Below are 6,000 nucleotides of genomic sequence, written 5' to 3'. Positions count from 1 at the left end.
TCCCTCTCCTTCTCCCTCCCCTTCCCTCCCTTTTCTCCTCTGTCTCTCTCTTTAAAATGGGATCTTATTTCTTTTTATTTACATATATGTATATGAATTCCCATGAGTACCAGTGTCCGCAGAGGACAGAAGAGGGCATCGGATCCCCTGGAGCTGAAGTGACAGGTGGTTGTGAGCTGCCAGACATAGGTGTTGGGAGCTAAACTCAGGTCCTGTGCAGAAGCAGTATGGCCTCTTCACCACTGAGACACCTGTCCAGCCCCTGTTTCTTCTTGTCCTTTGTGATGTGTCTGGCCCCTGACCCAGGATCTGGCCCACGCTGCCTGGTTTTGGGGTGAAAGGCATACAGAACAGACTGCCTCCCAGCCTGCAGCTGGTACATCAAGAGATCCAGCTGGCCCCCAGACTGGCACCCATGACCACAGCAGGTAGCACATGGCTTTACTGCAACCAAAGGTGACCTTAGTTGATCCGTGTGTCATGGATGGGGAGGGTGTTGGTGTCTCGTGTTTGGAAGAGGCTTTGAATTAGTAATAACAATGATTGTTTCTCAAGACTCAGAGAGAGCCAGGCTCAGGGCTGGTCATTCGCATGTTGTTTTGTTATGTTTTGTTTTGTTGAGGAAATGGAGGTTCTGAGGGGCAGGCAGCTCTCCCAGGTTGATGACTTCTTAGTGGCAGAACTGAGATGTCAACTTCATGTCTGATGGCCCACTGGGCCCCATTCACCTCTGAGCCACCCAGACCACGTGACTTCAATTTGTCCTCTTAGAACCTGCCAGAACTCCTCAGAGGGAACCCCCTCCCCACCTTCCAATGGTTTCCTCATGAAGAATCATTTCTGTAGAGCGAACCCTGAATTTTCAAAGCACTCATATCCAGGTTTCCCTCATTTTGGGGTGCAGAATAGTCGTGAAAGGCATCCCATATCCTGGAGGGCATCCCACATCCTGTAGGACATCTCACATCCTAGAGGGCATCCTATTTCCTGGAGGGCATCTCACATCCTTGCACCCCCAAACATGGCAGGGTGGGTTTCCACTTGCCCTGGTACTCTGGTTTACATGTATCTCTCAGCTATCAGGTTGCAGCTGGATTGGTAAGTGGACCTTCAGGGAGTGAAGGACAGGATGGTGCTCAGAGCACTGCCCTGGAGAGTGGACAGACCCATCATGGGTGATCAGATCAGTGTGTTTCCTCGGGACCCATTGTTTGGGTTTTTTGTTTGTTTGGTTTTTGTTGTTGTTGTTGTTGTTGTTTTTTAAGTAAAGCAAGATCCCTCTGCTTGCTGGCCCTGTCACACTGTGCAAATAAGAGGCATGAAGTCCTCACAAATACAGAAGTGTCAGAGCCATAAGCTTGGACTTTCAGCATCTACAGGCTCAACAGAAACAAACCTGTATTCTTTTCTCTTTACCTTCAGGGAAGGAGCCTTTGGTGCGTAGCCCAGGCTGGTCTCAAACTCACAATCCAACAGGCCCAGTCTCTAGCTGTGAGCATAGGTCTGGCTAATAAACTTCAGTTCTTTATAAATGATACAGTCCCAGGTATTATGTTGGAGCAACAGAGAATGGACCAAAACATGTTTTCTCTAAAAGGCTCACCCCTGCTTCTCGGAGCCGGCCTTAAGAAAGCTGCCTTCTCGTTGTGAAAAACTACCCATAGAAAATGTGTAGTTATCTGTAAAGCCTCAGCCTGACGTCCTCAGCAGCGCCCGGGAGGAGGACAGAGAAAGTCATTTGTCACCTAGGGCAGAGAGACAAAATCTCCTTTGTGCTTTTAGCCAGACTGCCATTAGGAACAAATGATGAAGTTTGCCCTTGGTGACCCTTCCCCAAAGGTTGGTGGCCCTTATCTTCTGGCTGTGATCATGCAGTGAGTCCCTTGGGACCAGAAAAGATAGGAAAGTCTCTATACCAGCAGCCCAGGTCTACTGAGTGGTCCCATTCCTACAGGATGGGGGCAAAGAGGCCAAGACTAAGAGCCGGGGACGGGACACTGAGGAGAGGGATAAAGCACCCGTGAGTTTCCTGATCGGCCTTCAGGTCATGGCAGCTGGCCAGCCCCCTGAGGATCACCAGAAGGAGCAGTGCCCTATCCTGGGGAGACTTGAGTCGAGAGTGGAGTGTGTACACTTTATTAGTCAAAAGTAAAGTAAAATAAAATAAACCCCAGAGGTAGCTTCTCAGGCTTAAAGGCAACTTCATCACTCACCCTGTGGTGATCAGCTCATCCCTCTGAGAGCAGCTACAGGTAGTGAGGTGGGGTGGGCGGGGCCCATGGACTGGCAGCTCCATCCCAACCTTCAGTGTCCCTATGCTTTTCTTAGGCTCGCCTCTTTCATGTCTCCCTGAACAGCACCTGACAGCTCTCCTCGTTCCTTCTCAGGCAAGGCTCTCTTTGTTTGCTTGAACAAAGCAGTTTGTTACAGGAAAGACTACTGTGGTGGCATGTTGGGAGATATGTTTCCTTAAAGAAACTCACCCAAATCTTTCAGGTGCTGCTTCTCTAGTCGCAGAGGCCCTGGATCCCGAGCTGACCCCTCCCACGCCCTTTCCCACACTCCCTGCAGCCGTTGCTGTTTGAGTCTCTGAGACATCCAGGAGGCGAGCCTGGATCCTGAGGCTCTCCGGCATCCTGAGGGTTAATACTGTAAACTTGACAGGACCTAAAATCACCTAGGAGACGTGGCATGTCTGTGTGGGAGTTTCTGGGTTAGGTTAATTAAGGTGGGAGGACCCACCCTGAATGGAGGCAGTACCACTCCCTGGGTTCTGGTCCATAATGAACGCAAAGGAGAAAGTGAACTGAGCACTAGCAATTTGTCTCTCTACTTCCTGACTGTGGACACAATGTAACCAGCCGCCTCTCACTCCCATCCCTCTACTTCCTGACTGTGGACACAATGTAACCAGCCACCTCTCACTCCCATCCCTCTACTTCCTGACTGTGGACACAATGTAACCAGCCGCCTCTCACTCCCATCCCTCTACTTCCTGACTGTGGACACAATGTAACCAGCCGCCTCACACTCCTGCTGCCATGCCTTCCCTGCCATGATGGACTGTGAACCCTCAAACTGTGAGTCAGAATGAACTGTTTCCACCTGAGGTCCAAAGGGACATCAAGGTCTCTATGCCCCCAGCACGGCTGCTACCCTCTGTGGAAGGACTCACAGTGGGCTGCATCTCCTGAACAGATAGAAGGCAGGGCAGCTTCTCAGACTTCAAGTTCCTCTCCAGTGCCTTCAGAGAGGAAACTTGCTCTGGTCTCTGCAGCTGACTACACTGTGTCTGGGGAGGGGGGGGGGGGGTGGAGGTGGGGAACAGTCCCCTAACAACAGAAGTAGTCTGAAGTTACTAGTCAGTTCCCAGATAATGGGAGGGTGGTTTCATTTAATCTCCCTGATGAAGCCAGATATTAATCTTGTCCCTTATGTGGACATGCAACTCTTTTTGTTTCTGAGATAAGGTCCCATGTAGCCCAGGCTGGCCTCCATGGCTATGCAAAACATAACCAAAGATAACCTTGTGCTTCTGATTCTCCCAAGTGCTGAGAATGCCGGCATGGACCATCACACCTGGTTTTATACTGCCCTGAGGGAGAACCCAGGTCCTTGTACATCCTAGACAAGTTCCCTACTGACTAAGCTACATCCTCAGCCTTGGGCATGAGACTTGCTTGGTGAAGCGGCTGGCTCGAGGACACACAAAGATCATCTCTTCCCTACCTTGCCCTTGACTTCTGCCCTATATTGCCCAACTGATGTGTCCCAGCAGCCTGGGTTCCCAGATTGACAGCCTCTCCTGCCTTGACTCTGTCTGACATGTCCTGCAAGATGCATCCTGTGTTGGGCCACCCCTGAGGACAGTCTGGAGAAGAAACTGTACCTCATGACTCTTTGCTATCTTCTGATCACCTCAGCAGAGCCTTTCCAGGTCCCTTAGTCCTTCCTTTGTGAACTTTTCTTACCTCCTGGATGACAGGCCTGAGGCCAGGCTCTCTGACAAAAGACTGGAGCACTGGTTATTCCTTGGACACTCTTGAGCAGATAATATGCCTGAAGGAGGCTGGTTTTCACCAGCTGGATGCTGCAAGTGTGCTTTCTACCCTGAGAGCTCCCCCAATGAAGGTTCTGTACTGTCAAGGGCTCAGAACTAAGCCAAAGAAGAGTCTGGCTGCAGAGTGGTGTCGGTGATAGCTTTTCTGTGAGAGTTAGTGATTATCAACATGGCAGGGTTTAGAATAACCTGGAAGAAACAAACCTCTGGCCATGCCTGTGTGTGGGTTTCTAGATTGGATGGAGGTAGGAAGCTCCAGGTCTGGGGTGACGGAGTGGATAAGAAAGAAGGAGCGTCGGCCCTGGGTTCCTACCGGCATGCATTACTCACACGATGGAGTCATTTCTTGAACCATGGTTCAAAATAAGCTTTTATTTTCTCCTCAAAACCCAGCTTTTATTAGTTATTTTGTCATAGTCACATGAAAAGCAGCCCCGTAGTCCCCACGGCTGCCTACCTGTGGGCACAGTTTCACTCTCTTGCTGTGTGTGTAGACCATCTGAGCACAGGCCAATGGGGTTGGAATTTGCCAAAGGCACTCAGTCTGTCCTCGTGGGGTGCCTGAGATAGACCTCGTCGCACAGTGAGTCTACAGAGAAAGGACTCATTCCAACGACACGGATAAGGAACCAAGGATGTCCCTACTTTCCTCGGAAGCCTCTGCCTCTCAGACATCAGCAGATCACCCAGCCTGTCCTTGTCCCAGCTTTTGCTCAGTGACATGATGACATTCTGCTCTGTCGAAAATGGGTGGGGGGGGTAGGAGGGGTGGGAATATCCTCCCTCAACAACCAACAAGAAATAATTAGTGCACATTGTGTCATTAAACACTAGACTTTAATTAAATCGCACGGAGATAAATAGTTGGAGAGACAGGAATGGAGGAGCCCGGAGCCGGCTGAGCGACCGGCGTAATGGAGTAATGGAGGCCCGAGCAGCGCCAAGTCAGGGATTCTGAGGCGATTAAGATGCTGACTAAATTGGGTTGTCACCTCACAGGCTGCACCGACCACCTGAAAATTGCTCATTATCTTCCACGTTTGATCTTTCGGGAGCTAACAAGCCTCTGCACAAATCGCTGCAGTGATCAAAGGGCCCGCTTATGTGGGATTTTGTCCCTTGTCGGGGTCCCCGGCTCCATCTCCATGTTCTCATTTGTAATGAACCATCAGCGACAGCAGCCGCTGGGGAGACTGGGTGGGGGTGACCAGAGAAACTCCAGAGATGATCGGTTCTCTTCTGGCCCTCCCGGCTTGGGGAAAGCGTATGCTCTCCCAGGGAGTGTGGACGCCAGTGCAGCTGCTCAGAGCTGGGATCGGACTCACCCTTCTGGCTCATCTATACCTTTTGCTGAGGCTCCCAGATGGCCACACTGACATCAGTGTAGGATGCCGCTCTCTGTCTTCATCTGTTCCCATGGTGACAGGGTGACACCTGTTAAAGCACAGAGCTTATGGATAGAACTCCAGCACACACGCTCCACCCAGTGCTAGAACTTGGGCCCTTATGTGTGCTAAGCACAAGTCAGACGCCAGCAAAGGGTGGAGGCTGCAACATCAGGCCTGAACTCGCTGGTCAGTGAGAGCTGAGGGCAGGTAGGCAGTGCGGTGTTTTCCTCAGACCTCGTTAATATATGGGCCTTCCCTGGGAAGGTGCCACTCAGTCTGAGGGAGAGCCTTCTGCCCTCAGCTAACCCTTTCTGGAAATGTCCTCATGGACTGTCCCAGAAATATGTCTCTTAATTGGTTCTGGGCCACCAAAATGACAGCCAAGACTGACCATAAGAGATTTGAGGGCTTGAGTCAAGGCTGGGGAGTGAGGCCAAGGTGCTGTGTGAGTCGAGGAGAGGGGGCCCTGCCCGGGGAGGGAGCCCAGGGTACAGGGGGTTCTCTGGGTGTTGTGAGGGTCTCAGACGTGCCCGGCCGTGAAGCTGAGGGTGC

The sequence above is a fragment of the Grammomys surdaster genome, unplaced genomic scaffold (genome assembly GCF_004785775.1).
Source record: "Grammomys surdaster isolate TR1022 unplaced genomic scaffold, NIH_TR_1.0 125977, whole genome shotgun sequence".
Lineage (NCBI taxonomy): Eukaryota > Metazoa > Chordata > Mammalia > Rodentia > Muridae > Grammomys > Grammomys surdaster.
Note: the sequence above shows the minus strand (reverse complement) of the source record.